This window comes from Dipodomys merriami, unplaced genomic scaffold, assembly GCF_024711535.1.
Source record: "Dipodomys merriami isolate MVZ:Mamm:240054 unplaced genomic scaffold, mDipMer1.0.p SCAF_437, whole genome shotgun sequence".
Classification (NCBI taxonomy): domain Eukaryota; kingdom Metazoa; phylum Chordata; class Mammalia; order Rodentia; family Heteromyidae; genus Dipodomys; species Dipodomys merriami.
The window spans coordinates 165,216-187,439 of record NW_027205999.1 but is presented as its reverse complement, the minus strand read 5'-3'; the positions used below and the strand labels follow the sequence as shown (position 1 = coordinate 187,439).

At 43.3% G+C, this 22,224-nt stretch overlaps 1 protein-coding gene across 12 annotated transcripts in view; it reads right to left on the bottom strand.

Moving 5' to 3' along the window:
* Positions 1 to 22,224, bottom strand: part of LOC138807848 (protein FAM114A2-like) — a 147,705-nt gene that overhangs the window by 90,278 nt on the left and 35,203 nt on the right. For 11 of the 12 annotated variants that reach the window (XR_011366292.1, XR_011366290.1, XR_011366291.1 and 8 more), the window contains 2 exons: positions 15,512 to 15,665; positions 12,497 to 12,660 (listed from right to left, as the gene is read on the bottom strand). The gene's annotated coding sequence lies outside the window, so the exon portion shown is untranslated. Of the gene's footprint in view, positions 1 to 4,918; positions 5,040 to 6,083; positions 6,164 to 12,496; positions 12,661 to 15,511; positions 15,666 to 22,224 lie in introns of all 12 variants that reach the window. The other variant, XM_069993635.1, reaches the window with a different exon arrangement.

Here is a 22,224-nt window from a genome sequence, read left to right as displayed (position 1 = left end):
CTTTCACTTCAAGAAGTATAGATGAAATTACATAGCATGCCACTTGTTAAGAATTTTTTACACAGCATTTAAGTCCCTCCAGACCAACTTCTATTGTATTAAGACTTTTTTTATTGTTTCTGAATAGTCCATGGTATAAATGTACTTTGGGACTATCACAGAAATAAGATGATTCAGAAACCTTATGTATAGGTGTTTATGGGAACCAAAGCGTTCTCTTGGGCTACTCAGTTTAGTTTTAAATGTTACTGTTAGGCTGGGCATGTGCCTTAGCAGTAGAAAGTTTGCCTAGCATGCATGAAGCCCTGTGTTTGATTCCTCAGTAACATATGAACAGAAACTGGCACTGTGGGTCAAGTGGTAGAGCGCTAGACTTGAGCAAAAAAGCTCAGGGATAGTGCCATGTCACTGAGCTCAATCCACAGTACTGTCTCAAAACAAGGTATTATTCTATTCTTTTCCCAAGTAAACTATCACTTCATTTTCCTAGTGGCAATGTATGAATAATCAAGTTCCCCTGAATTCTGATCAACCTTGTGTTGTCACTATTTTGATTGAACCATTCAAATAGGTATGTAGTGGTACCTCACTGAGCCTTTTAAATTGCATTCCTCTAACGGCTGGGACAAAGGCATCCTTTTATGTGCTTATTTGCTGAATATATATTCTTCAGTGAAACATTTATTTGTATCTTTTGGTCATTATCCAATCATTCTGGTTTGGCTTTTATCATTATGTACTACAGAGACTTGAGAACACTGTTTATTGGAGATTTAATTCCTCTACTATATGGCTTGCAAATATTTCACGCTAGTTTATAGTTTATCTTTTTCCTGTCTTCCTAGAGTCTTTCCCTGAGCAAGTTTTTCATTGTGAGGAGGTTCATTATCTATTTCCCCTTTTACTGACTATCCTTTAAAATCTTTAGTAATCACTTCCTACTAAAACTCTTCCAGAGATTTAATCTATCCAAAAATATTTCTGTCAGAACAGTTTTTTAGGGTTTTGTTTCCTATTTATAGTGGTGGCCCTAGGGAACAAAAGATGTCCCTAATCCTTTTGCTTTTGTTTTTTAGATAGCGTTTCCCAATTTGTCTAGGCAAGCCTCAGACCATGAATTTCTTACCTCTGCCTCTCAAGTACCTGAGATTACAGGCATACACTACCATGCTTGCTATCTCTGAAACACTAACTTTTTGTTTGGTCTGCTCTTAAACCTTAATCCTCCTATCTCCTTCTCTGGAGTGTCTAGGATTATAAGTATAAAACACTATTCTGGGCCTTTTGCTATTATTAAAAATATTCATCATAAATATACCAAAATTCTGTTAGTATTGGAACATTTGATGTGACAAAAGAGATGACGATTGACTTATATTTTACACTTACTTTTTTTTTTACAGTACTAGTGATAGAACTTAAGACCCCACACATACCAGGGAAGAGCTCCACCATTTGGCTATATCCATTGAATTCCTACTTTAACATTTTTTTTGCCAGTCCTGGAACTGGAACTCAAGGCCTAGGCACTGTCCTGGAGCTTTGTTTGTTCAAGGCTAGCACTCTAACCCTTGAGAGACAGCCTCACTTCTAGATTTTTCTGTGTATGTGGTATTGAGGAACTGAACAACGGGCCTCATGCATGGTAGGCAAGCACTATTACTAAACCACATTCCCTGCACCTCAGATCAACTTTTAAGCAACAATTCAATTACCCAATCTAATTCCTTCCAGAAGAAGAGAAGGAGAATCAAATACCATGAGAGAATAAATGTATTTCCTCCTCTTTCCTTCACTCTTCTCTTGTGCTCTCTCTCTTTCTCTTTCACCCTCCTTCACCCATACACACAGGTATGTATAAACTATTTTGTAGAGAGATGGATTACATGTAGGAAAGAGCCAATATATGACAACAAATGTTTCAAACAGATTTTAAAAACTTATTAACAACTAAGGCAGAAAGACCAGCACACTACTATAATTAAGATACATACCAAAAATGCTAACAGAAAGGAAAACACCCATTTGAATCAGGAGACATGATTCATACACAAAGAACCAAACACAAGTCTAGAGCTTGGAGTGTCAAATCTAGCCTAGAGATGTTTTTAATTTATCTATATAGTGCCTAAACTTTTAAATGAGTTCCATGTTTAAAAACCAGTCTTCATACAAAAGTGCAAGTGTCCAATTTCCCTTGAAAACTGAAAGATCTAGCAACAAAGGCTATATAGTGACTGGTTAATAACTACTTCATGCCAAATAGCTACTGGTCCTTTTAGGCAATGCTCCTGTACCTCAAAATTGGCACTTGAATTCAATTCACTCATTTATGTTAACTTGATTAGCCCCATAGTCATCTGCAAATACCTGCCATTGAGACATACATCAGACAGTGACAGGTGAAAATGCCAGAGAGAGTGTTCAAAGGTATAAAAACAATCCATGAGAAAGCTCAAAGGTATACATGATACCAGTTGCCTGGAGCCATTAAAATACCGGGGAGAAAAAGAATCACGAGGCATGAAATCAGAAGGCAACTTTAAGATACCTTGGAGCTAAGCTGTAGAGGGGTGTGTGTGTGTGTGTGTGTGTGTGTGTGTGTGTGTGTGTGTGTGTGTGTGTGTGTGTGTGTGTGTGTGTGTGTGTGTGTGTGTGTGTGTGTGTGTGTGTGTGTGTGTGTGTGTGTGTGTGTGTGTGTGTGTGTGTGTGTGTGTGTGTGTGTGTGTGTGTGTGTGTGTGTGTGTGTGTGTGTGTGTGTGTGTGTGTGTGTGTGTGTGTTGTATTCTATGTGTAATGCATGCACTATATGTAATACATACAAAATATATCATTGTAGAAATGTAATTCATTTAACTTCATATGATATTAAGACATACTCTGAAACAGGAAACAATGGAAATCTCTATACTTTGGTCAACACCATCTAAATTTGAATCTACATGATTAAAAATCATTTAGAGGGGCTGGCCAGGTGGCTCAGTGGTACAGTACTTGCCTTGCATGCATGAGGCCCTGGGTTCAATTCCTCAGTACCACGTAAGCAGAAAAGGCCCGAAGTGGCACTGTGGTTCAAGTGGTAGAGTGCTAGCCCTAAGCTGAAGAGTTGAGGGACAGCACCCAAGACCAGAGTTCAGGCCCCAGAACCAACCAAAAAAGAAAATAAAAGATCATCTAGAATGTGTTAGGATGGAAGACAAAGAGTTTATATTGTTTATACTGTTAATATTATTAGTAGAAGGAATGTAGATACTCTACTCTCAATAAATTCATCATCTCGCAGCAAACATAAATAAATAACAGGTAGGTGAAAGTGCAATTGCATTATTTAATGGTTTCCTAAGTTTTCTGGGTACTTTATGATGAATTGGAAAAGAGAAATATGCCAGTAAATTAAGAAAAAATAAGCCAAAGGGATTCATATTTTTAAGGAACCAAAATGCATATGCTTTGTGTCTCTCACTCCTACCATCAGGCTGCCTTTTCCCTCCTTTGCCCTTCTCAGCAATCAAGGCTTACCAGCACCTTGCTCCTGCCGACCTCAACTTGGGGAATACCATGCACCCAGGCAGCACATAGCCACTGCTGATGCCTATTAAAGCTAACTCACTTTGTGAATGTCAGTTTGGAAGGAAACTATCTTGCAGAAAAGCTTATAGGCAAATCTCCAACATCAGGCTAGGTTCTCAAACAGAACTTGAGGCACTTCACAAGCTGGGCCATTTAGAGATGAGGCAGAAGATCTTGCTGGAATACCAACCTGGCCCATGTCCATCTCAACCAAAGCATCTGGTTCCCATCTGTTTCCTAAGCTAAACCTGCACAGAGATACCCTTTGAAGAAAATCTCTTTGCAATTGAACTATAGACTCAGATTATTTGCCAATTACCATGTAAGAAACAGTGGCCTCATCCTGAAAAATACTGACAAGGATCACCTTAAGTAGATGACCAAAGATACATCCAGGCAATGAGACACCAGAAATTGATATGACATAACTGAGCTTTCTCATTCAGTTATAAAATTAGGCACAAACAAACAAAGAAACCAATATGCCTAGCTGGGTTCCAGTGGCTCACCCATGGAATTCTAGCCAATAAGGAGGCTCAGATCTGAGGATGTTGGTCCAAAGCCAGCCCAGAGAGAAAAGTCTGTGACATTCATATCTCCAGTGAACACCAGAAAACTAGAAGTGGGTGCTGTAGCTCCAAGTGGTAGAGTGATAGCCTAGAACTAGCTCCAAGAGAGCACCCAGGCCCCGAGTTCAAATCCCAGGACCAGCCAAAGTAAAAAAACACCCACCCAAGTCACACTGGGAGGCTTCCCACAGGATCAGTAGCTGCCCTTTTCAAAAGTGTCAAGCTCATACTAAAGAAAAGACAGTGGAAATGTCACAGACTGGAGGAGGCAGAGGAGGGCTGACAGATCAAGGGAAAGCAGGATCCTGGATGGATCCTGAGTGGGAGTGCCAGTTCTGAGGCTTGAACTCAAGACCTGGGCACTGGCTCTTAGCTGTTTCGCTCAAGGCTGGCACTCTACCACTTGAGCCACCACTTTACTTCAGGCTTTTTGATGGTTTGTTGGAGAGAAGAGGCTCACAGACTTTCCTGCCCAAGCTAGCTTTGAAACTTAATCCTAAAATCTCAGCCTGCTGATGAGTTAGGATTACAAGCATAACCCAACAGTGCCAGCTATATTTTCTGATTTATCTTGCAATAAAAATAAAAAGATTGGGGGGGAGGGGGGAGGCTGGGAAGGGATGTGAAGGGTAAACAAAGGAGGAGGCTGCAATGCTTGGTAAGAAATGTACGCATTATCCTGCCCACGTAATTGTAACTCCTCTGTACAGTATGTTCACAAATAAAATTAAATTAAATTTAAAAAAATAAAATAAAAAGATTGTTTTCAAAATACATACTTGGGAGGGAACAAGGGAGAGGCTCTGCTAGTACTGTTGACTCTAGCCGTTTTTGTCTTATGCTACAGCTGCAGGGCAGGCCACATGGGCAGGGTGTGGTTCAGGCACAGGCTCATCCTGCCTAGAACAAGGAGGTAAAAATGAGGTGTACATAGTTCTGACAATAGCTAGTGGTCTTGTTTGGCCTTCTAGTGTAGAGAGCAGAAGGAAATAAAATGAGGAAATAATAGTTGAGGGCACAGTATGTAATCTCATTATGCCATGACAAGATATTTGTTCTTAACCTGTCAAGCAAAAGAGAAAAGGTATATGTTTCTCATCAAGGATAGATACCACCTCAGTGGTCACTTCTCAGTCCTCTTTGCAAACAAATCCCAATTTTGTCTCATCATCCATTCTGTTGGTTTCTGTGTTTACATGGGATGTCTGGTGCTGCAACTGCCAACTTGGGATGATGAACTTTAGCCTGTGGAGAATATACTCAGTATGGTCAATTCAAAAGATGGTAGGAATATAAATATAAGAAGACAGACTAGGTGCCAGTGGCTCAGGCCTGTAATCCTAGCTACTCAGGAAGCTGAGATCTGAGGATCATGGTTCAAAGCCAGCCCAGGCAGGAAAACCTGTGAAACTCTTATCTCCAATAAACCACCAGAAAATCAGAAGTGGCCCTGTGGCTAAAGTGGTAGAGTGCTAGCCTTGAGCTGAGTTGCTCAGGGACAAAGCCCAGGCCCAGAGTTCAAGCCCCATGGCTCACAAAACAAAAGAAAAAAAAAGAAGACAGTACTGAGCCACTGAATTAATGAATTCTACCGTCTCCCTTGTGCTATGGTTATTATTTTTTTTCTTTTTTTTTTGCCAGGGCTGAGGACTGAACTCAGGGCCTTGCACACGTGCCAGGCTTGCACCCTTCCCCTGGATAACCCCCCAGCCCCACTGTGGTTATTATTATGTGAAATAATAAATCTTCCTCTCACTGAAATGAGTTAGGCCTTCTAAAATTACACCTAAAAGCAACCAAAATTATGCTTGAGTCCTAAGGGAAAATAAAAGGCATCTAGAAGTAATACAAGAAGAAAAATATAGGTTAAAAAAATAAAATAAAGGCTAAAATGCATTATGTGCGTAGGGCTCTGAAAAATCTCCCAGGCCTGAAGAAACTCACCTGGAGTTTCAGAAGCCAGCTCCAATTTACATTTAACCATCTAAGTCTAGTTGCTATCAAGTTCTTAGAGGCAGTGATCCCTGAGAAGAGGAAGAAAAATGAAAGGGAAATAAAATTGAACAACTGCCAGTGGAGAAACCAGCTTTACATGATCCATTTCCTTCCAGGGAATCTCTATTTGTCTGAAGAGAATTTCTTCATCAGATCCCTGGCCCCAAGTCAGAGACAGGTATATGAGGAGGAGACAGGACAGGGCAGCCTAAGATGGACAGTGACTCATCTGGAATGGAAGAAAGAGCTAGCATGTGGCAGAGACTGAGCCCAAAGCTAAGCCTGACTCGATCCAGAACCTTCCCAATGCACTGTCATGCCAGAAATGAAAGCCAAGCTGCAAAGCCACCAAGAGCTGCTTCTAAGCCATTCTGAAAAGTGCCCACATTCACCCAGGCGTCTCACCAGAGACCCCAGGTATAGTCCAGCAGAGCACTTGAAAGCAGAAACCCAAGAAGCAAAGCAGGTGGCCTGCATCCAAATTCAAGAAATGTAACTCACTCAATTGTCACTGTGGCCAGGCCTGAGATTTCCAGTCAGTCCCCTACACTCTAGCCTGAGGACAGTACCTATTAGGATGAGACCATATAATAAGACACGGATGAAGGCCCTGTCTGACTGCCACTGCCATTAAGAACAGCATTATAGATGGGTGCCCATGGCGCATGCCTGTAATCCTAATCAGGATGCTGAGATCTGAGGACCATGCTTTGAAGCCATCCTAGGCAGAAAAGTCAATGAGGCTCCTTATCTCCAATAAAGCAACAAAAAAGCCAGAAGTGGAGCTATGACTCAAGTAGCAGAGTGCTAACCTTGAGCAAAAAGCTGAGGGACAACTTCTAGGATGGTAGTGTGGGGAAAGACTAATACCACAAGCCCCTTTAGGACAGGTGCTCTCACTTATGCCCATTTCCTTCAGAGCATTGCATAGCCCTCACCTTACTGACTTGCCTCTCCCTGTTTTAACACAGGATATTCACTTGGCCAGTCTATCTTGCAGCATCCCTAGCAAAGCAGCTTTTTCTCTGGGGTTTAACCAAGGAGCCAATACTGTCTGTGATTGGTTAACTGTGCACAGTCCAGAATCAATGATACCTGGGGTCCATCTGGCTTGGCCATCTACTGTTGTAGCTTACAGCGTATTGTTCAACACTTCTGTTTTCTTATAATAGTTCTTGCTCATGGGTCCTAACGGTCACAATAAAATAACTAATAGGGTTACTTGTGTACACACACACACACACACACCACTGCAACAGTACTACAAGGGAAACAAGGCAACTCAACAGGGAGCTTCAGGATTCAAACATCTACCACATCCTAAGTATTTCCTGTTCCTTCTTAAGTAATTATTAATATTATTCCTATTTTGGTGCAAGTACTGGAGAGTGAACTCAGAGCTGGGACACTGAGCCCCACTCAACTGGGGACTGAACTATCCCTAAGCTTTTTTGTTTTTGTTTTTTGTTTTGGGTCTGGTCATGGGGCCTGAACTCTGGGCCTGTGCACTGTCCCTTAGCTCTTCAGATCAAGGCTAGCACTCTACCACTTGAGCCACAGCACCACTTCTGGCTTTTTTCTTTTATTACTTATGTGGTGCTGAGGAATGGAACTAGGGCCTCATGCATGCAAGACAAGCGCTCTACCACTGAGCCACCTTCCTAGCCCCTCCTTAAGCTTTTTCTGCTCGAGGCTAGTGCTCTACCACTTGAGCCACAGCACCACTTCTGGCTTTTTTCTTTTTTTACTTATGCGATGCTGAGGAATGGAACCAGGGCCTCATGCATGCAAGACAAGCGCACTACCACTGAGCCACCTTCCTAGCCCTTCCTTAAGCTTTTTCTGCTCGAGGCTAGTGCTATACCATTTGAGCCATACCTCCAGTTCTGGCTTTTTGCAGGTTAATTGGAGATAAAGAGCCTCACAGACTTTTCTTTCCAGGCTGGCTTCAAACCAGGACCCTCAGATCTCAGACTCCTGAATTGCTAGGATTACAGTGGTGAGCCACCCGCACCTGGGTACAATCTGTTTTTTGAATGTTTTTTTGAATGTTTTTTATATCTATTAGATATGGAGATTAGGAATCTCTGCTGCTCTCTTTTTTTCTTAGCTGTATTTTCTTTTTCTTAGCCCCTTCCTTAAATGATTCTTTATTATTTATTTATTTATTTATTTTTATTTATTTATTTTTTGGTCAGGGGTCCTGAACTCTGAGCTTGGGCACTATCCCGCAGCTCTTCAGCTCAAGGCAAGTGCTCTACTGCTTGAGTCACAGTGCCACTTCTGGGTTTCTAGTGGTTTATTGGAGATGAGAGCATCATGGACTTTCCTGCCTGGGCTGGCTTTGAACCATGATCCTCAGATCTCAGCCTCCTGAGTAGCTAGGATTACAGGTATGAGCCACTGGCGCCCAGCCCTTAAACAATTGATTCCCTATCTGGTAAGAGGAACAATGATTTCACCTCCTAATGAGTAGGTTGTCACAGATAGCAGTCTGTGAGCATGAGACCTGGCATATAATAACTACTTACTGAAACAGGCATGACCTGTAAGGGCAGAAAGAAAAGGAGCTAATGAAGGGGACTCCAGGAGTACAAGGCAGCTCTTCTCTGATAACACTAAGAGCTCCCAGAGGTCAGGGATAGAATCCTCAGATCTATGACCCCACATGGACAATAGGCTGATTCTCTACATATCTGATTTCACAGCGATCTTAGTACCAAGAGTGGCTCCTTTGTGCCAGGACAGGAAGGAAGGAAGAGGACGGGGGGGCCATAGACAGGCAGCTCCTGAAACAGATCACCAGGTGACAAAATGAAGACAAGAGTATAATCAGGAGACCATCACATCCTCTGCAAGCTTCTCCCACCAGAGGCCAGCAGCAGAGGAAGGCAGACAGCCCACTGTGGGTGAACATGAGCACCACACTGGGAAGGCCCAGAATGGTGAACCAAAGAAATATAGGAAGGGGAGAGCTTTGGAGATGTATATCAGCTCTGACTTTTACCAATCTTGAGATTGCTCCTCATGGTCCTCAATTTCCTTATCTGTACAAGGTGGAAAATTATCATCTTGATCAAATACAAGGACAGGGGAGCCCTTGTTCCAAAGAGAGACATAAATGGTAGTCATGTTATGGAGATTTTTTTTCTGAAGGTAAAAACTAACCTCCTAGCCAGATACTAGTGGCTAATACCTGAAATCCTAGCTACTCAGGAGGCTAAGATCTGAGGATCATGGTTTTCAGCCAGCTCAGAAAGAAAGGTAAGTCTTTGAGACACATAGCTCCAAATAACCACCAAAAAGCCAGATGTGGAGCTGGGACTCAAGTGGTAGAACACCAGCCTTGAGGAAAAACAAACAAACAAAATCTCCTGGCCTTGCATTTAAGACCTAGCCCTGCATTCAAGCCCTAGGATCCGCAAGAAGGAAAAAAGGAGGAAAAAAAAAAAAACTCTCCTCAAACAAGAATACAAGCTAAGAGGTTTTCAGCTGAATGCAACTAAAATAAAAATGGGAGAGCCCGTTGTTTCCTGAGGATGACTATTTATGAGGCCAATTTCATTTTCAAGTGCTAATGAGTCCCCAAAGCAGACCCATGTACAGCCTGGAGTCCAGAAGAGTGGGAAGACACCCAACCCAAACTTTGTGGAAGCTCCAAGGACACTTGTGGCGCTCAATCAGAGTGTAATGATCAGAGCAATAATCTAAATAATGAACAAGATAAAGTGTGGTGGAGGGGAGGAGAGAGAAGATACAGGTGGAAAGGAATAGTACTTAAGTTTTTTGTATTTCCTCAAGACAAACTTCTGTCTGGAATAGATTAATTCCATCTATATATTAATGTGGATTACTAATTAATGAGTTAAAAATGCTTTCAACACAAGAAGTGCTAAGAAAATGCTTAAAAATAATGAGTCTCTGGGTATGTCTCCAAAAGAAATATGCTAGCTTCTGTAATTTTCTCTCTCTCTTGTAACATTTAAAATGTTATGGTTTGCCAGGCATTGGTGGCTCCTGCCTGTAATCCCAGCTACTCAGGAGGCTGAGATCTGAGAACCGAGGTTCAAAGCCATCCCAGGAAGGAAAGTCCGTGTGACTACTATCTCCAATAAACCACTAGAAAACCTGAAGTGGCACTGTGGCTCAAGCAGTAGAGTTCTCGCCTTGAGCTGAAGAGCACAAGGACAGTGTCCCAGCCCAGAGTTCAAGCCTCACAACCAACCAAAAAAAAATATTATGGTTTGAAGGAAATGGAAGGGAATCATGGAAATTCACTTAAAGCACAAAATCAGGAAATTGGAAAGCCTGGTCAGGTAACTAACTTCCTTGAAGTCCTATGAACACTATCAATGCACATTCCCCAGTGCGCTGAGAGCGCTGTTGCACACATCTGAGCTGCAGTTCATTCTTGGGATACTTGAGCATAGATGATGTCTTGAGTGTCTTCATAGCCCTGCCACACAACACTTTACCAGGTGCACAGCAAACAGTCAATAATATGTTACATCACCAGGTCTTCTCAAAAGAGATGGGCATGCCTAACTATGCAGGAAGCTGAGATCTAAGGATAGAAGTTCAAATCCAACACAAACAGAAACATCAAAGAGACCCTTACCTCTAATGCATCAGCAAAACCCTAAATTGGAGGTATGGCTTAAGTGGTAGAGTACCAGCCTTGAATGAAAAAGCTAAAGGACAGCACCCAGGCATTGAGTTTAAGCTCTAGTACTGACACAGAAAGAGATAGATTGGGAGGTGGGGGGGGGGGGGGGAGTAAAGTTTAAAAAAGGAAGAAAAAGATTTTTGGCATTGGAGAACTATGAAGGCCCACGGACTAGGTGATCAAGGTCAAATTGACAGTGAAAATACATCAACTTTGTGCTAAGAATGGCATTTACTTCTCTGGTTTTCTCCTCCCAAATCCATGAACTTCAATCTAAAATCAAAAACACATGAGATGAATCCCAACAGATTCTAAAGCATGTCTGACTAGGGCTCCTCAAAACCATCCAAGCTGCCCCCAAACAAGGGCAGTGTCAGAAGCTGTCACAGCCAAGAGGAGCCCAAGAAGCCATAGCAACTCAATGTGAAGAGGTTTCCTGGAAGGATTTTACAGAAGTAGAAACAAGCCTGAGAAGACCCAGAGCCCAGCTAAAGTCTCACAGACAGAGCAGGAACCCCAACCTTCCCTCATATCCACTTGGTGAAAAGATTCTCACTGACAAGCTGATGATGCTTTCTTTACATGTACAGTGACAAGACCTTTGTAAATTTGTCACTGAAATGCAATTCTCAGAAGTGGTGCTGTGGCTCAAGAGGTAGAGCGCTGACCTTAAGCTGAAGAGCACAGGGACAGCGCTCAGGCAAAGAGTTTAAGCCTCACGACCACCACCAAAACAACAAAAAAACAACTAATAATCCTAAAATGCAATTCTCCTTCTCTGGAAACCCCAACTTCTCTTGAACACAAGTCCTGTATAATTTGGCACTGAAGCACCTCATGGACCTCAGAGCATCATGTAGCGAGAGTCAAAACTGAGGCCCAAAGTGGGAGCCAGTGTTTTCCCAATTTCTAGTTTAGGATCTGGTGCTCTACTTGGGCTGATGCTTCAACACTGGCCAGATCCAAAACTCTCCCTTCTATCCTGCACACACCAAGAACCAGTTTAGGACTCTGGGATAAATTCAAAGACCAGCTTCTGGTCTTTGCTAGCATTGTGGCTGGTGTGGTGCAAGGACATATGTGTGGAAAGTGGTTTGGTATTTAGCTACATGTCCTTTTGCCATGGGACACTATGCCAGGGCCACACAGAAAGTCCATCCCTGGCAGGGTAAGGATCCAGACATAAACACACAGCTTTCAAGGGGCTAGGAAGGTGGCTCAGTAATAGAGTGCTTGCCTCACATGCATGAGAACTTGGGTTCAATTCCTCAGCACCACATAAACAGAAAAAGCTGGAAGCAGCAAGTGGTAGAGTGCTGGCCTTGAGCTGAAGAGCTAAGGGACAGCACCCAGGTCCAGGGTTCAAATACCAAGACTGGAAAAAAAACACAAAAACAAACAACCACCACCACAACAAACAAAAACAGCTTCCAACTAGGGTGTGTGGAAAAGGCAAAGTTCTGCAGGCTGGCGAGGTGGCTGCATTTCCTTCCCCTGTGTGGGCCCCATCCATCAGCCTCCCTGAGGGATCTCAGCTACTTGTAGGGCACATTTTCTAAATGTGAACCTGTTTTTCTTATGAGAATCAAAGTGCTCCAACTAACTGCAAGATCATAAATACTCAAAAGTGACTGTTAATAGCAGTGGCAGTTTGCAAAATACCAAATGGCAGCAAGAAGTGGATGTCATAACTTACTTCTTTGCTCTCCCATGTTCACAGAGGTGTTATGCAGGGTGTTTTTTTTTTCCTGGTGGTTCTCTTTTTTGTTTTGTTTTTTAAGTGATGAGATCTTCTTTCAAGTAGGTTCACAGGGGCTCCCTGGGACTTCAGGCAGTACCTTGAAAATTACTTAACAGATACTAAAAAGAAAACCAAAGAAGCCTACAATTCCAAGCCTAAAAGCTAATTTAAAAAATATGCCTAATATCCCAATGCTAGTGGCGCATACCTGTAATCCTAGCTACTCAGGAGGCTAAGATCATTAAATTATGGTTCATGGCCAATGCAGGCAGGGAAATCTATGAGACTCTTATCTCTAATTAACTAGAAAGAAATGTAGGAAGTAGAGGTATAGCTTTCGTGGTATAGCACCAGCCCTGCATGAAAGAAGCTAAGTTTACCATTCTTTTACACATGAAAAAAATCAGGTCCCAAAAGGTCATTTGTCCAGGCCACTCAGCTACAGGACAAATTGGGAGATGTGAACAGAAGGTATCTAACTTTAGAACTCAGGGCATGGCTCTCACCCTGCTACATTCCCAGTCAAAGCAGACCAAAGAAGGATGGAGGACCTCAGCAAAAACCATCCCTGTGGCCATGTATTGTGGTACTCAGGAAACAGAGGCAAGAAGAACACTAAGAGTATGAGGTAAACATGGGCTACATAGACAGATCCTGTCTTAGAAAAACAATCCTTGTGCACAGGAGCAGCCTAGGGACTATGTGAGTATCACATTATGGGAACCTGTCATTATTAGCTCAATGAACAAAAGGATAAACTTTTAGAAAATAGCCAAGATCCCTATATGAAATGGTGGACATAGAGGCCTAGTTTTGCCACCCACTGTCTTTTTGGCCTTTGTTCCTTTATCACTTAAATGGTGCAAATACCACCTTCTCATTGTTAAGACAATTTTGGTGAGCTCACATATGTGAAAAGTTCTTTGAAAAACACAAAGTGCTGTATAAATTGTGTTATTAATGAAAATCTCTAAAAATTAAGTCAAGTTGCTAAAATTCATTCTCTCAGATCCCTTTTCCAGAGGCAGAAAGTGAGGTGAAAAGAGATGAAAATAACTTGCCTAAAGTTCCAACATTGAGAAGGAATGTCACATACATGGCAGGAGGTCTGGAGTGTCATTTGTTCTTCCTGCCCTCCAGTCCATCCTGTTTACCACTGCACACACACATGCAAATACACACACACACACACTCCCCTCTTTAGCAAACAAAGGTGCTGGGCAAGTAATTGCTAGGCCTCAGAAGGAGGACACTAGCACTTCTAGTGTCACTGCTGTGACCTTTGACCAAGAGGAGAACTTTCAGCACTAGAACAGAGCTTCTCCCATACAGATAACATTGGGGAGAGCAGAGGGTCAGCAGCCCAGTACTACTGCCAACAGTAAGGAAATAACTCCAAGTTCCTCGTACTTGCAGAATCCTACACACTAGACCATTTTCCTCGGTCCCCATCTCCTCTATTTTCTGACATTCAGTAACATTGTAGAAGGATAAGTTACAGAATCCTACAATCAGGGTTCATAGGAACTCAGATCCTAAGGATTGCCTACTCTAACTCCTCCCATCTGGCATTCCAATTTCCTCCCGTTTCAACTTTGAATTCTTCCAAGGATGGGGAGCTCACTACTTCAGGACCAGCTGACACTCCCACACACTTACCGAGATTCCATGATAGAGCAAGCACACAATGTAGCAGGGATGAGGCACATGAACCTTCCTCAGGACTAGCCACAGGGTAGAGGGGCCCAGTACAAAGTGACAACACAGCACCTTTTGTTCAAATATTAATACTTTCCAGATAGCAACAGGAGAAGGTTAAACTAAGAATAAGCCTTTTTCTGCGTCAGCCCTAGAAATTGAACTCAGGGCCTGGCACTGCCCTGGAACTTATTTTGCTCTAGGCTAGCACCCTACCATTGAACCATAGCACCACTTCTAGTGTTTTGTTGTTGGTGGTTGTGGGGCTTGAACTCTGGGCCTGGGCACTATCCTTCAGCTCTTCCGCTCAAGGCAAGCACTCTACCATTTAAGCTACTGTGCCACTTCTGGTTTTCCAGTGGCTTACTGGAGATAGGAGTCTCATGGCCTCTCCTGTCCAGGCTCACTTTGAACCTTGATCCTCAGATGCAGCCTCCTGAGTAGGTAGGATTACAAGTGTGAGCCACCAGCACTTGGCCACTTCCAGCTTTTCCTTGGCTAACTGGAAATAAATGTCTCATGGACTTTCCTGCCTGGGCTGGCTTCAAAACAATGATCCTCAGGTCTCAGTCTCCTCAACAGCTAAGATTACAGGCATGAGAGACTAGCGCCCACCCTAATTACAAGCCTCTGTGCCTCTGCATTGCTTCTGATATTAAATTCAGTGGGCCTGAATTCATCTATTGGCTAATACTACTAGTCATTTACTTAGTTGAGGTAATGATATCAATTTCTGGGGCATAAATAAGTTAACTATTTAGGAATCTTAGAATTCAGAGTAAACACTATTTTTGTGCCTCAAATACTACAAGTTGCATTTTAAGATGTGCAATGAGGGGATGGGAAGGTGGCTCAGTGGTAGAGTGCTGGTTTTGCATGCATAAGGCCCTGGGTTTGATCCTCAGCACCACATAAGAGAAAAAGCCAAAAGGGGCACTGTGGCTCAAATGGCAGAGCACTAGCCTTGAGATGAAGATCTGAGGGATAAGGAGATGTGAGGGCAGGGATGGGAGGGGAAAAACAAAGGAGGAGGCAACAATACTTGATAAGAAATGTACTTATTACCTTGCTCATGTAATTCTAACCCCTCTGTACGGTATTTTCACAATAAAAAAATATTAAAAAAAAAAAAAAAAAAAGCAGAGGGATAGTGCCCAGGCCCAGAATTCAGGTTCCATGACCAAAAAAAAAAAAAAAGTGCACTGAAATGCATGCTAAAGTTACACACTTAGGTACAGAAAGAGTTTGAGGAGTAAGTAATCTGTACATCACCTCATTCAAAGCTGCAGACTGCTCTTCAGCTGCTGGCTCCTGACACCTCTGCAGACCATGAAGGCACCAGGCAAGAAGAATCACAGCCATCACTGAGGCTGGAGCCAGTTTTGTGGGATCCAGTGTTGAGTTGCTGGAAGGCAGGGAGAGGCTCCTTAAAAAATATGAAATTAAGGCACTGTCAGAATACATCAGTAAGTGATGACATGTCACCCCATCTGGACTGTCCCATTGCAAGATCCCCAGCACCACCGAAGAGGAGGATCCACCAATATATCAGATGGCCAACTGTTAAGAGATTCTCAGAGTGGAAGGAAGGGGGCTCAGGCCTATGGTGAATATGACACTGGCCACCACCCAAACTCAGCGTGTTAAAAGTTATGGATTAGATTGAACTGGTAAAGAAAGTAGAGCTAGATTGGTACTGGTGACTCACACCTGTCATCCAAGCTAGTCAGGAGGCTGAAGGCTGACAATCATGATTTAAAGGCAGTCTCTTCAGAAAAGTCCATGAGCCTCTTATCTCCAATGAAACAGAAAAAAAGCTGGAAGTGCAGGTGTGGCTCAAGTGGGAGAACATCAGCCTTGAGAAAAAAAGCTTGGTTGACAAAGTGATGCCTGGAGTTCTAGTCTCAACTCCAGAAGGGGAAAAAAAGGAAGGAAGGAAATGGGAAGGGGAGAGGGGGCAAGGGGATGAGGGAAGAGGAGGGAAAGAAGGAAGGAAGGAAGGAAGGAAGGGAGGAAGGGAGGAAGGAAGGAAGGGAGGAAGGGAGGAAGGGAGGAAGGGAGGAAGGGAGGAAGGGAGGAAGGGAAGAAGGGAGGAAGGGAGGAAGGGAGGAAGGGAGGAAGGGAGGAAGGGAAGAAGGGAGGGAGTGAGGGAAGAGGAATCCAGGACACAAGAACTATCCTGGGATATGGAAGGGGCTAGTGTGGATATGAGACATTGAAGAGTTAAAAGTGGCTTCGTTTAGAAGCAGTAACCCTTCTGCTGCTCATATTAACCTTGGGCCCACCTGAATTGCAGAAACCGTCTTGTTTGTGCTGAAACTGCTAAACCATAGATTACTTGAACAAAGCTACTTTGAAGTCAGGCCCCACTTTGTACTATAGCTGGCCTTGGGTCCCCACAAACTTCAGGAGATGACCAAGCTGGCCCAAGATAAACAGACCCTGTGAACAAACCCAGACCACCAATTATCCCAGCTACAGCTTATCAGAACCCAACTAGCCAGGAAACTCCCTGCTAAGCTTTAACTGCTCTGGAATGCCCTTTAAGACCCAGCCAGTTTGATAACTCCCTACAACCCCTTATTGCCTTGGAATGCCCTGCTGACACCTCTTGTTGCCTTAAATTTGTCAGTCTGTGATTTCTTTTTTTTCTTCTCCTTTTATCCCTTTGTAGTTTTTGCCTTTATAAACACTGTGAAATTTCAGCTCGGGGCTTCCTCCTAAGTTCTGCTGAGTCAGTGTGTGGGACAAAGCCGGAGCTGCAGCCCACCTGAATAAAGCCTTGCTTTTGAAGTGATCTTCTTGGTGGGGGTCCTGCAACAGGCGTACAACCACATGAGTTTGAGTTCCAGCCAAGCCTGGGTGGGAGAAGCTACTCTGCCTGCAACCTTTTTCTCACCAATGCCCCAAGCACTATTGCTTCTCCATATATTTGCTTATACTTGCTTTCTCTAGTTCTGAAGACAGAAATCAAACCCAACTCAGCTTAGCACCTGCTAGCTAGGAGCTTCAATTGTATTCTCCCCAATGTATCCTGGGGAGTATTTCCATCGGGTCTTGCCATTCTGGTCCACTGTAACAGCCCAGCCTTGATGCCTAGCCCTGAGGGCAGAGATGGGGGAACACCCTGACATCTTGATTGTCCTTTTCAGAAACATGGCAGGCACTTGACCAGTCACAGATTGATGAGTGACTGCTACACAATGCCAGAGGTGAAGAAGGGCTGGGGTACAAAGACTGACTGGAGTAGCATTCTGAAAAAGCCATAATCTCTGGGAAGTAGAAGTGTGGCTCCAGTAGGAGAGAACTAGTAATGTGCAAAAAGCTAAGTGGGAAGCCCTGAGCTCAAGCCCCAGTACCAGCACCAATCAATCAATGAGAAAAGAGCTACAATGTGCTCTCAGTGCCACTGGTGATGTGCAGGATAACCCAGCACCAGGGCTTTGGTGCCACACACTGTCTCTAAGAAGCCAGCAGAGATAGCAGACACCATGTCCTTTTTGCTGAGCTTCCTGTAACACAGACTCTTGCAGGAGCAGCCTAAATTCATTTCTTTTTCATTTCCTTGGAACACCACTGCTGCTAAACTAGGACAAATCCTAGAACAGGCCACCCACCTGCCCACCCACCTGTAAGGCAACATGGATTTAACCTGACACCAGGAGATCTCATCTGAGAGCATCCAATTATCAAAGCCAATTATCAAAGCCAAAAAAAGTTAAAAAAAAAAAAAGCCCAGGACACAAAGGATAAATCTGGAGTGAAGATGTGCTCCTTCTTGCCAGGCCCAAAGAAACATAGGTCCCATGGTTTCCTTACTTACAATAACTAGTATATGTCAGGGACAAGCAGAAAAGGTCAAAAGCTATGTACATATGACCAAATAAGATGATGTCAAGCGAAATGAACCCCAAGATAGGGACACAAGTTTTGTCTTTTTCTTTCTTGCTATGGTTTCTAACGTATTTATAATGTACCATGTGATTTTTTTTTTGTTTCTTTGTATGTTCTTCCCCCAAGGTATACCCCCTGTTTTCACTGTATTTGATGTCAATGCCCTGTATCTTGTATATACAGTTTTCTAATTTGGGGAGGGAAAGGGAAAAAACAAAATATTTAAATAGGGATACAGGTTGATCCATTGTAACAATGAGATGTACAAGACACTATGTTGAAAAATGAACTTTACAATTTAGGCATGGGTAGGGGGTGTGGGGGTTATGGAGCGTATTTGTGGAGGTGGGAAGGAAGGGATGGTAGGGGAAAAGCAAAAGAGGAGGCAGCAATGCTTGATAAGAAATGTACGCATTACCTTACTCATGTAACTCAACCCCTCTGTACAGCATTTGTACAATAAAAAATGTATTAAAAAAAAGATGTGCTCCTTCTCATCAATAATGCTCTTAAGCATTTAGGTGTTTTCATATCTATTACTTCAACTATTCTTATAAAATTTTCCTGAAAATACTCCAAATTATAGAGCTCAGAGATAATTGTCCTCATTTTACAGATAAGGGCATTGAGGTTCAGAAAGGCTCAGAAAGTGGGCTGGTGCAGGGTTCAAGTAGTAGAGCAACTGAATAGTAAGCAGCAGGCTCTGACTTCAAATGCTAGTACAACCAAAAAAGAGACAGAGGAAGGAAGGCATGGAGGGAAGGGGAGGGAAGGAGGGAAGGGGTCAGGGCTGACATGAAAGGAGGGTAATGAATGATCCCACACTCTAACCACTCTACAATATTCTCTATTCTGCATTCTAAAGAAGTTTGAAAGAGGGGCTGGGAAGATGGCTCAGTGGTAGAGTGCTTGCCTTGCATGCCTGAGGCCCTGGGTTCGATTCCTCAGCACCACATAAGCAAAAAGAAAAAAGCCAGAAGTGGTGCTGTAGCTCAAGTGGTAGAGTGCTAGCCTTGAGCTGAAGAGCTGAGGGACAGCGCCCAGGCCCAGAGTTCAGGCCCCACAACCGGACCCAAAAAAAAAAAAAAAAAAAAAGAAGTTTGAAAGAATGGTTTGATAGTACCTACTACAGTTTCAACTGTCAAGGGCCTTTGCTTGCTAGGCTGGTACTCTACCAAAGACTGGTACACTACCACTTGAACCATACTTCCAGTACTGCCTTTTCCTGTTTTTTTCAAGACAGGAGTCTATTCACATCTTTTTTTTTTTTAAATGGATACTGGTACTTGGGCTTGGACTTAAGGCCTTGTGCTCTCACTTGTCATTTTTCCTCAACTCTGCTGTTCTTGAACCACACCTCCACTTCTGGCTTTTTAATAGTTAAACAGAGAGAAAAGTCTCACAGATTTTTCTGCCTAGGCTGGTTTCACACTGTGATCCTCAGATCTCAGCCTCCACATTAGCTAAGATTATAGGCATGAGCTACCAATGTCCACCTTTTATCTATTTTTCTAGAGCAGCTCCAGGGACTCCTTGAGATTTATCTGCCAAGTAAGAAAGTTTTATTCCTAGGAAAATTCTGTCCCCATGTTCTCAGAGCCTGTCACTACCTCCCCCACAGCCTATGGGAACCTTGTCCCAGACTCCCTATGTTAGCAAAATGAGCTCCCTTCCCATAGTTTAATACACTCCTTCTCCTCTCCACAGCTGAGCATGCTCCCTTCTTAGGCAACACTAGGCCCATTTAAAAACACAGTAAATAATCAGCCTCCACAAACTTAAGATGGCATTTCTCTGGAGCAGCTACAACCATATAAGGCAACAAGAGCCCCTTAGTGTGACCTTCAGGTCTGGGCAGATGCAGGGCCTCTTATCTATTATTTGGACAGCAGCCTAGTCTGCCATGATGAAGCCCCTGGCCCTCACCAGGGTCACTACCTCCTAGTCACTTGTATCACCTCTTAATCCTCCTAGGTTATACAGGTCACCTCAGAAAATACCAGATGATTCTTCTCACTGCTACCCTGTGAGAAGGGGTCTTGCCAGCCCCCCTCCCAGCAATAAACCTACCTTTGTTCTCTGTACCTACCTGTCTCGTGGTTCTCTGACAAAGTGCAAATACTGCTCTTTTTACCTAAAAATCATTTACCATCCCTCTAAATTACCTATACTCCCCAACTCCATGGTGCAGAGCATAGGTGAAGTGATTTCTGTTTTTAAATCTCATTGGATTGTGGGTTGATCACCTCCTATGGTTCTTCCAACTACAAAATAGGATGAGTATATCTTTGTCTCCAGTTGGTTGATCTCAGCAGACTTAAACCTTTGGAAAGAAAAAGGGTTTCTCTTCACCTTATGTGCTTTTCAGAGACCACTTTTATAGTAAGTGGTCTGTTTAGTTCCTTAACAGTATTCTTAATTGTTGGGTGCCAGTGGTTCACACCTGGAATCCTAGCTACTCAGGAGGCTGAGATATGAGGATGGCAGTTTGAAAACAACCTGAGACGTCTGTGAGACCTTACCTCCAATTAACCACCAAAAGTCAGAAATAGAGATGGGCCTCAAATGGTAGAGCATCAACCTTTAAGCAGAACTAAGCAAAAATGCTCTGGCTCTGTGATCACACCCCAGTACTGGCACAAAACAACAACAACAACAAAAAGTCCGCAGTTCCAATAACCACTGTCATATTTATTAATTTGCTTGTTTACCACCTAGGTGTCTCTTCCACAAGAATGCAAGGCACATATCTTGCTGGTTACATAGTTGGTACAACAATAAATGTACTGAATGAATGAATGAATGAATGACTCGATCCATCAAACAACCAATGAATCAATCTTATTTGCATTTGACCACTGTCTAAAGCCCACAATATCTCAATTGCAATAACCAAATTAGGTACAATAGTCAAATAACCTCATGAAGTAGGATAGATAATAGCTTTCTATTTTTCTTCAGCATAAAAATAAAATTAGTGCACAGAAATGGAGGGACAAAGGATGAACAAAAAGCAGTGGTAAGCCTGACACCAGTGGTTCACACCTGTAAGCCTAGCTATTCAGAAGGCTGAGATCTGAGGATCACGGTTCAAAGCCAGCCCGGCCAGAAAAGTCCATGAGACTCTGATCTCCAATAAACCATTAGAAAACTGGAAGTGGTGCTGTGGCTCTAGCTGCAGAATGCTTGCCTTTATCTGAAGAGCACAGGGATAGCGCCCAGGTCCAGAGTTCAAGCCTCACACCGACAAAAAATAAATAAATAAATAAAACAGAGGAGAAAGCTGCAAATACATGAAGGCAGGAGCCAGCTCCTCCCTAGAGCCTCCCTCTGCTACCATCCATTCTGCTTTCCACTTTCTCAGACCTCTCTAAGAAGTCTGTCTCCCTTCTCATGATCAGTCATGGAGCAGAGCATAACTTTTCTGGCAGATGTAAACTTCTAGAGTGTACATCAGGGGCTGCACCTTGGATCCCTTGTGCCATTCATGATGTCAAGCACACAACAGGCTCTCAAATGGCCTCCAATTCTGTCACACTCCTCCCCTGAAGAGCTGGAGTCTGGTTCTCTTCCTGCACAGAGGTAGCATTTCAGATATTATTTCTAACTTAATGAATAGAGCTTCTGCCCCTGCCCGCGGGGTCGGTCAACAAGGGCTCGAAGAGGAACTGACCTGAATGAGAGACAAACCAGACATGAGGAAGGAGACCAAGACAGGGTTCTGATCAAGGTCTCAAACTTTATTTTTTACACAGCAGTATATATAGCACGCTGAGCAGGGTAATTAGCATCAGCAGGTCAATAGGGTTGCTAGGCACCAAAACTGCAAAGTGTATCTTGCAAAAGGTCATAGGTGGGGAATCTTCAGAAGGTGCCAATCAATGTTGTCATAGGTAAGTTTTAAGGCTTAGTGGCTCTTCTTTTTTTGGGTCCAGTCGTGGGGCATGAACTCTGGGCCTGGGCGCTGTCCCTTAGCTCTTCATCTCAAGGCTAGTGCTCTACCACTTGAGCCACAGCGTCACTTCTGGCTTTTTTCTTTTTGCTTATGTGGTGCTGAGGAATCAAACCCAGGGCCTCAGGCATGCAAGGCA